This window comes from Macaca fascicularis, chromosome 19 (assembly GCF_037993035.2).
Source record: "Macaca fascicularis isolate 582-1 chromosome 19, T2T-MFA8v1.1".
Taxonomy (NCBI): domain Eukaryota; kingdom Metazoa; phylum Chordata; class Mammalia; order Primates; family Cercopithecidae; genus Macaca; species Macaca fascicularis.
Window position 1 is genome coordinate 48,798,318 of NC_088393.1, and position 10,438 is coordinate 48,808,755.

Sequence of the window (10,438 nt, forward strand, 5' to 3'; positions counted from 1 at the left end):
TTTCTTTTGCCTTCATGACCTTCGCTTTTATGGAGAGTACTGGAGTTATTTTGTAGCATGGCCCTCAGTTTGGGCTTTTCTAATATTTTCTCCTGATTAAACTCAGATGATGCACTTTAGACAAGAATAGCACAGATGTGATGCTGCGCCTTCTCCATGCATCATATTAAGATGCCCTAAGATGTCGATATCTCTGATTACTGGAGATGTTAACTTTGAGCACTGGGCTAAAGTTCCTCCACTGTAAAACGGCTATTTTCTTTGGAAGCATTTTTAAGTGACCAATACTCCGGGCCACACTATGGACCAATCAAATCAGACATTCCTGGGAAAAGGCACAGGCATTGGTAGGTTTTAAATGCCCTACAGGTGACTAACCAGCATCCAGGATTGGAAACCCACAGCTTAGACAGCGAAGATTAGAATCCTGGAAATCAGTCAGGAAGCCATTCCCTGGGCCCAACATCCAGTTCCAGACACAATATTTGGCATGGGCCCATGGTAGGGGAATGGAAGGCCAGAAATCTCCTGATTGGGAAAATGATGGGGAGTAGACTGTTGTCCAATAAAAAGAGAAGGCAGCGCCAGGTGCTCACAACTGTAATCCCAGCACTTTGAGAGATCAAGGCAGCCAGATAACTTGAGCTCAGGTGTTCAAGACCAGCCTGGGCAACATGGTGAAACCTCATTTCTACAAAAAAAAAAAAAAAAAATAGCCAGGCATGTGTAGTACGTGCCTGTACTCCTAGTTACTTGGGAGGCTGAGGTGGGAAGATTGCTTGGGTCCAGAAGGTTGAGGCTGCAGTGAGCCAAGATTGCACCACTGTGCTCCAGGCTGGGCAACAGAGCAAGATCCTGTCTCAAAAAGAGAGAGAGAAAGAGAGAGAAAGAGAGAGAGAGAGAGAGAGAGAGAGAGGCAAAATGCTGAGTAAGGTGTCCAGCCCTTCTGGAGTATTTTCTCTCCAGACCTCAGAGAAACCTGCATTGTAGAGAAAGCACACACCCATATAATTTTACTATCATAAGCCTGATGTAAACTCCTAATTGTCACTGAGAAGAAGGAAATTATAAACCATGTGATAGAAATATATGACCACATATGCAGAGATGTACACTTCCGGGTATAGTTGCATGAAAAATTCACGGAATCCGTGTCAGAGGTACATGACCTCCCCTAAACCACCCTGCCCTCCCCACTTGGTCCTTTGTCCTTAATCTCTTCTGAAGTAAGAGAATAAAGACTGTTGTAAATTTTACAAACTAGGAATGTGTACAAATCTCCTGTCACCTGGCTGTTTAAGCAAGAGGATAGTGTGCTGAGCCTCCCTAGAGTTATTACCTTGGGTTCTCCGTAAAGGAATATCATAAATCCCCTCCTACGAGGGACCATCTAATAACATGCAAAAGGAAATGCCAGTTTCACCAAAACCCAGAGGCAGGAAGGACCCTGACAAGAGCAATCCCTAAGGCATTCACATGTTTGCCAGGGTCTGGTGCTGCTGGTGCAGAGGGGACTGCTGTTGGCACTAGCTGAAAAAAAAAGAGACAGCAGCTCTAACACTCAGGGGGTAGTAAGAAAAGAACTCACTCAATTCACCTTCAATTCTCACAAGGCCAACAGCTTTCCATCCTCCCTGTGGGGCCTCACTGGGAGGACTGGCACATAATTAAATGCCAATACATGGGTAAAACAATTTACAGAAGGGTGGGATCAACTGGGTCAGAAATGGTTGAAGATTTCACAAAACGGGAAGGATCTGGGTTGGGCCCCGAAAGCCTCAGCCTTAGGAAAGCAGAGACAAAGAGAAACAGAAGCCTAAGAAAAGCATCCAACCCTCCTGGCGGATTTTCTATTCAGACTTCAGAGAGACCTTTATCATAGTGAAAACAAATGTCATATAATGTTACTATCCTAAGCCTGAGATGAGCTCCTAATTGCCACTGATGGGAAGGAAATGATGAATCGTGTGATAAAAATACACAACACATGCAAAGATGCACACTTTGCACCACTCTAGATGCACAAAGATGCACACAGGCCCCACCGGAGATGCCAGTTTTGAAGAGGGCCCCCGGAATAAGAGTGGGTTTGCAGATGTTATTTTATTTACTCTTCTCAAACATCATATGAGGATATTTCACAGGAGGACGCTCATCTTCAGAAAGGGGAAGTAACTTGCCACAGTTGTTAGTGGATGTGGGATTAGAACCTCAGTGAGTGTAACACCGGAGCCCGTGCCACCGCCGTAGACCTGAACAGGGTATGTGTAGGGAACAGGTAGGAGTGGAGAGAGCTAAAGCAGAAAGAACCGATTTTAAAACAGGGAAGTTAGGTAAACTTGCTAAAGGGGGATCATATGTTGCAGAGGCATGAACACCAGACAGACATGCAAACTTGATTTTTGGATTACGGAAAAGCCACTGAAGGTTTTGAGTAAGGGCCAAACCAGTCAAAGTGAAACCTTGAGCCAAGACAAAAGAGGGTGTGAAAATGGGGTTCTGGGTTCCTAAGCTAAAGAGATGCCACCAACGACAGTGAAGGAGCCATGAGATGCGTGGAGAAAGAACTGGATGGAGAAGCTGAAGCCCTGGTTTAAATGGAAAAAGTCATAAAGTAAGGACATGGCTATGGAGCGCAAGTTACATTCTCTCTCTGCAGTTTGGTCTCTCTTCCTCCATAAATCACATGGAGTGAGAATTAATCTCTAAATGACCCTCAAGCCTTGCTACTCAAAGTGTGGCCCACCAACCAGCAGCAACGACATGTCCAAAAACTCCTTTGAAATGCAGAATCTCAGACCCCACCAGAAGGATCACAATCTGTATTTTAACAAGAACTTGGGGGGGCCTGTGAGCACATTAAAGATTGTGAAGCAGTTCTCTGAAATGTCTTCCAGTTCTAAAATGCAATGATTTCACTCTCATCTGAACTTTGTTACCTCACAGGAGAAAGAAGGAAAATAGCATATACATATTACCTCATTCGTGACTTTCTCTTAATCCTAACAGCCTCTTAGACTCGCCCACATGCGGGTAGAGGCTTCAGGAAAAGCCAGAGAGGCAGTACTGCCACCTTGTGACCATCATCAGAAAATGCACCTAACTCTTAACCGGTCTCACCAGTCAAGGACGGGATGGGGCTGGAGCAGGGAGGGTTTAGGGGATGAACTCCAAGTCACAGATGAGATGAGAGAGTTATAACCACCCACAAAAACCGGAAGTAACTGTCAGAGGGGGTTCAGCCTGCATCATAAAGAAATGTCCCATTGCAAAGGACAGTTTTTATAATACTTACTATGTGATATCAGTAGGAAATGGTTCCCGGCCAAGCTCTGCCGTTGTAACCTTAAAACTTACCCTAACAGGTATTTTCAACGTCAGCCTCAGCCTGAACTCCGCCAGTAAACTAGTAATTTTCCAAGGAAACTTACTGTACTGTGACAGTTCTTTTTCATCCTGAGACAAAACGTGTCGATTCACAGTCACTGAACCTCATCCTACTCTCTGTAGGCTGTATAAGTCTAACAGCTTTTCATACAACCGACCTTCAAATATTGGTTTAAAAAATTTAAAAAAAAAACCATGTGCCGCCCATACCACCATTCCTCGGCCGTTTCCCATGTGGGGTCACCTGAAGCCCCACACCCTCTGATCACGTTCCCATGGGCAAGTGAAGCGCAGTAACAACAACAGACACTATGAATCCTAGGAGTGTTCCCCAGAGCAGCAGAGCCACAGGACCCCCGTCCCTGTCCTGGTGCCTCACCCCTACCTAGAAGCCAAATGCCACATCAGCTGATCCTGGGGACGCTGACTTTTCCTGCTTATGCCACTGCTCAGTCATCCCACACCTGTGCAGGTGTCTACTTTTTATTCCTTTTTATTTGTAAGAAATATTTATTGGAGGCTTGGCACTGTGGCTCACACCTGTAGTCCCAGCACTTTGGGAGGCTGAGGCGGGTGGATCACGAGGTCAAGAGATCGAGACCATCCTGGCCAACATGGTGAAACCCCATCTTTACTAAAAATACAAAAATTAGCTGGGCATGGTGGCGCACGCCTGTAGTCCCGGCTACTCGGGAGTCTGAGGCAGGAGAATCGCTTGGACCCAGCAGGTAGGGTTCACTTGAATCCCAGGTTACAGTGAGTTGAGTTCGCGCCACTGCACTCCAGCCAGGTGACAGAGCAAGACTCCATCAAAAAAGAAAGAAGAAAGAAAAAAAGCAAGCAAGCAAGCAAGGAAGGAAGGAAGGAAGGAAGGAAGGAAGGGAGGGAGGAAGGAAGGAATATTTATCGGAGCCTGCCATGTACTGTCACTGGAGAGACAAAGGTGAATCACGCCTGGTCCCTGCCTCACAGAGCTCCAGGCTGTGGACGGAACCCACTCAAAGCCAGACCATTACCATTCAGTGAGAAACACCGTGACAGACATCAGCACAGGCTTCTCTGATGTGTCTCACCAGTGCCCTGTGAAAAATCTGCTGTTGGTTTTCTGGGATCAGTTTTTCTCATTTCAAACTCAGAGTGAAAAAGAGAATGCAAATGTCCCTGATGGTCCTTTGTGCAGTCACAGCGGGACCCGGCATGTCCTCCTGGCTAATCCAGGGTGCTCAGGGCTCCCACTTCACTCTGAACGTCCTCTCTCTTATCAGAGCTCACCACATCTGCACCTGCAGTAGCCAGGTAGCTGCACACTAACAGAAAATCCAGCAAGTCAGGAAACTTACTTTACTCCTGTAACTTTGAGGCTGGTGACCTTGTGACATTGAACTAATCCTGTAACTTCCCTGCACTTTAATTTCCACGTCTGTAAAGCAGGGCAGGTGGATTCGGTCACCCTAGGTGCAGCTGTATAGCACACCTGATCTCAGCATCCACCGTCTAGCAAATACCAGGCACACACTAGGCACTCAAAGCCTCACTGAATATATGTGTGAATAAATGACTGTATGAGAGCCATGTGGATCATGGTCAAAGTCAACAAATATTTTGAACGTCTACCAAGTACACTGTACAAGAGGGAAATAAGTAACCCAGGCAGGGTAGTGTTTTCTCCCAACTTCCCCTTACCTCCTTCATGGGGAAAGAAGGGCCTCTGTATGTCAGACAGACTCTTAACACAAATAATGTTCTCAAGATGCATTGTAAGAAGCTATCATATTAACAAGAGGAAACTCCATTCGTGTTGGGGATGTTTTAGTCAATGGATCTGAAGGACCCGAAGCCCCCTCTGATGACACACAGGGTGCAACACCCACCCCAAGTGCATGGAGGGGAAACCAGATGGAGTGAACTGACAGGGAGCAGGACCTGGGAGAACAGAGGGGTAAAGAGACTGAGGCACCCGGAGGAAGGTCTGAGGAGGAGTTCCTGGCCCCTGCAGTGACCTCAGTGTGGACTGATGCAGAACTCAGCAGCATAAGTAAAGTGGCCGCACCAGGCTCTATGCATACATGGGATCATTTTTTCAGTAAGATTTTCTTTCTGCTAATGGGCTGCATTTTCACACACTTTCTAATACATCAGGCCCAGTTAATGGGTTACAAAACCATCATTCCATTCAACAGTCATTTATAGAATACTCCCAAAATGCCAGGCCCTGTGTGAGTTCAGGGAATACAAAAATGAACACAAACAGCTCCTGTCCTCTAAGATCCCCATCCACTGAGCTCCAGGGGGCACCTCTCCTACAACACACCCCTGCTCTGCACGGCCCTCCTCTCTGCCCTCCACCAACACAAATCCTCCCCCATCTCCAGCTCAAGTTCCACCCGACCAAGTTCCTCTCAGTCCCCATGCACTCCTGCCACTTTGAGAGATGACTGCAGTCATATCTCTAGGCTTTATAAAATGGATGTCATCTCCCTGCTTAGACTTGAGCCTCCTGAAGGCAGAGACCATTTTTAGAGTTTTCCAGAACAAAGCCACATCCGTGATTTGCATCAGAACAATCTTAGGCCCAGCCTGAGTCTTCAGCTTGGACACAGTCTCCACTGCCTAGCACAGTCCCTGGCCCCTGCAGTGCTTTATAAACCCTGCAGTAGCAAAGTCCACAATCAACTCTGCATCAGTCAACAGGCTGGGACAAGTTGAAAACACAGAGAGAGAAGAACAGTCAAACAAAAATCAAAGGGCTTTGACTTATGCCTTCCCTCTTCCCTCTTTTCAGGGAAACAAAGTCATGCCACCTGTTCTCGCTCCTGCCTGGAGGCTTCCAGGGAGGGCTCCCTTGTTTGCCTTCCCTTCAGCCCCCATGAATATCACCCAGCATTCAAGCCCAGCCTCTCCTCTCCCTTTGCGCACATTTCCTAAAGTCTCAAATAAATGTCAAGTTTAGTGAGTGCTGATATTCTATGCCCCTAATGTTTACTTAAAGTATTATTACCTTTCTTCTTTGACCTGGGGCCATTTCCAAACAAGGGCTGGAGCCAGGCGCCCCAGCAGCTGGCTCCTTCCCTTCTGTGGCTCTTATTTCTCAAACCCTCTGGGACCTGCAGCTCTGGGGGTCTCTTCCCCCAACCCAGTTCCCTCTCCTTTGGACCAGAACAGCTAAGCCATGGCCACCTTCCTGATGGACACACAAGGAGGCCTGGTGTCACCCACTGCTCCGGGGCGGTGTTCTGGGCAGGGGAGCTGCCTCTTGTCCGGGATCCTGCTCTGCTGCTACCTTATGTGGCTACAGAATTGAAGGAAATTGTGAAGAGAGAGAGGACAGGGCAACTTCCCAGGCAACAACACTACTATTGCTGATATTTTTAAAAGGATGGGAGCAGGAGGGGAAAGAGACCTTGTCAACGTCTCCTCCACCAACACGTAACACCCACTTTCCTGCCAAATACTCAGATAGAGAAGGTCATTGAAAGGTACAAGAAAATTCAAATGAGAAAAAAGACTTGAGGAAGAAACCATGAGGCATTGGGGTGTGAGGAGGCTGCAAAGGAATACAGGAGAGAACTGGCACGGCTGCCAAGTTATCAGTCACCTTCTCATGTTCTTAAGAATGCTGCATTTCTTTTGTTTGACCAGTTTCACTTCCCAGATTCCCGTAAAGCACATGGTCTAATCTGTTACCTAACAGCAGGAAAGCATGATCTCACCTGTTCTTGCCCTCGAATAGGAACACTGCCCTGGGACTATACCGCAGACCACCAGGATGAGCCATCCCCGGAGATCAGGAGCTTCCAACTGGGAACCTTTCATACACTCTTCAAGCAACACACAGCTCCACCGACAGTCACAATAAAAATTACAATCTCTTCCCTCCTCCTGTTGCTACCACTAATGCTGATGTCCATGGTCTCTAGCAGCCCGAATCCAGGTAAATAAGACTGTCTATGAAGGGGAAAACGTGGGGAGGAAATGGAGCCAAACAGGCCACAGGGGCATCAAAATGTAGCCCTTTCAGCTACTGGACTGGGAGCAATTGAGCCTTTCTCAGTGCCAGTTTCCTCATTTACTGAAAGGAGTAAACTGTACTTACATCCAGTGTTGTGAGGGTTAAATGAAATATTGTATGTGAAAATGTCTGCAACTACAGCTGGCAAATATATACATATGTACATATTGGTTCAACAGATATTTGCTCCCATGCCTTTGCCTCTAAGCCTTTTCCAGAAGAGTAATGCATTTCCCCGGGGTCAAACTTGGTGGCAGTAGTGGGAGGGTATTGAAGGCAACTATATGTTCATAAAAGATAAGGAACTCTTTGCTTATATTCTTTGTTTGTTTGTTTGTTTTAAGATAGGATCTTACTCTGTCACCCAAGCTTGGAGTACAATGGTGCAATCATAGCTCATTACAGCTCAAACTCCTGGGCTGAAGCAGTCATCCTGCCTCAGTCTTCCAAGCAAGTAGGGCTAGAAGTGTGCACCACTCTGCCCGCCTAGTTTTTCTTTTTTTCTTTTTCTTTTTTTTTTTTTAGAGTCAAAGTCTCACTATGTTGCTCAGTCAGATCTCAAACTTTGCTTGTATTCTTTACATTCTTTAGAATGCACCAAGCATGCACATATTTTAATGCTATTTAATGGTAGCTAATAAACGGAAGAAAATCCTGTCACCAGGTGGTGTCCATACTTGAAGCTTTAGCCACACCAAGCCCTGCTGCAACAGTGCACCATTTGGGTAGCAGACCTTTGGCTAAGGCTTTCTAATCTGCTCCAGTTTTCACTACAACCAAAGTGGCCAAGCCCTTTGCAAAGAAACAATGCAGAAGAGAGGTTAGCCCCATGTATATTTCCACCTGGGAGCACCATCTCCCCAAGGGCCACATTGAGGCGAAACAGCTTTATTACATATTTAGTGTCTCTTAAAATCAGGAGATGTTCACCCTTCTCCACTCCAATTTCCACCCTTCTCCACTCCAAGTTCCTAGCTTTGTAGAGAGAGCGCTCTAGAAGCTGCTGAGCCCCATAGCCCTGGGACCTAAACCCCCATTCAGGAAGGGAAGGTTTTTCCATCACTGTGACAGACACCCAGGCTAGTGTTCTCAGCCTGGACTCAAAGCTCTAGCCCCAACCTCCGTTTCCATTGCAACGCCCTCCACTCACTAAAAATTACTCTCTCTCCACCCAAACTAGACTGTTTGCCCTTCCCTGAACGGAGTTTGTGTTTTCCCACCAGTTCAACTTTGCTGATACACTCAACTCAAAAACCATCTTCCCACAGGCCAGACAAGTGCTCAGCTCCTCCCACACCCAATCACTCTCCCTCCTGAGAGCCGGCTTAGCCCTACTGGACACTCTCTTCCTGCACTTATCATCTGCTGCCTTATACTGAAGACCTTCCTGTGGCTCTCCCGCCTCCACCCACTGCCCTTCGAGGCTGCAGCTTCCTTGGCCGCACAGACTGGTGCACTGTTGCCATATCCCTCATGCTATCTAGCTCAGCACTCAGCAAACATTAGCTAATCGCAAGAATGCACCCTCAGGTTTCTAAATCAAACCAGGGCTTCATAGCAGCTCTACTGACATCCGGGCTGAACGATTCCTTGTGGTGAGGGCTGTTCTGTGCACTGTGAGATGTTCAGCAGCATCCGCGTGGCTCTCTCCACTACATGCCAATAGCAGCCTTCCCCCTCCCCCAAGCACCCTCTTCCTTTGTGAAAGCAAAAACCATTTCTAGATATTGCCAAATGTCTCCTTAGGGGAAACCACCCCCAGTCGACAACCGTTGCTCTATACCGATAGTTCTCCACCTGGCCATACATTTACACTCATCTAGGCATTTACCCTCAGGCTGGAAGTCACGGGGGCCTAAATCCAAATTCTGGTTCTGTCACTCCCTTTGCAACCCTGGGCAAGTCGCTTCACTTGTTTTAGCCTTTTTATCGTCTTAAGATGAATAAATACCACTGCTCACACCGACTTGTTGTGAAGATTAGATGAACCGCAGAGTGACCTAGAAAAGGTTCAATAAATGGACCGAGTGGAATCTCTAAAGTCGCTCCTAAAGCACTAGGGTGAGGAACTGGGGGAAAGCTCGCTGCGCCGCCAGGGGGCGCCATCACAAGCCACGTTGGTGGGTGGCGCCAGGCTGGAGCCTTGTTTCCCAGCCAAGCAAAGTTTGTAATGCGGGCCTGAGTCTGAGCTACTTAGTGGCTGGAAGAAATAATAGCTCCTCCATTCCCAAAATAAATCTCAAAGTAAAATCTAATCTTATTTTATATCTTTTTTTTTTTTTTTTTTTTGAGATGGAGTCTTGCTCTGTTGTCCAGGCTGGAGTACAGTGGCACTATCTCGGCTCACTGCAACCTCCGCCTCCTGGATTCAAGCGACTGTCCTGCTTTAGCCTCCCTAGTAGCTGGGACTACTGGTCCCCGCCACCACACCCAGCTAATTTTCGTGCTTTTAGTAGAGACGTGGTTTTGCTGTGTTGGCCAGGCTGGTCTTGAACTCCTGACCTCAAGTGATCCGCCCACCTCGGCCTGCCAAAGTGCCAAAGCATAAACCACCGCCCCCAGTGGCTGGCGTTATTTATTATGTCGCTGATATTGTCCACAGTTTGGCCATTGGGAGCTCCTTCTAGTTGGTTTCTGTGACTTTTGACACAACCCCATCATTTTTCAAGCAGTTCCTTACTTCTGGCCCCACAAGATGCTTACTTCTGGCCCCACAAGGCTCCTCTTGTGCTTTCTTGCCCAGCCCTGGATCAGCTATTTCTCCAGGGACCCCTGGTTCCTTTCATGGGAAAAAGATGTTTGCAGACCATGGTCACCAATATGCCTACTGCTAGTAGGTGCCAGTGCTTCTATGCCCTCTAGTGGTTGGAGCTGGGAAATAACACACACGCACACTAGTTTACTGTTACCCACATTTCACAAATTAGGTAAATGAGGCACAGAAAAGTTAGGCAACTTGACCAATATCACAGAGAAAATAGGTAGTACAGCTGGGAAATAAAAATAATGACAGATGCACCACAAGTCCTAACAAGTAAAAGT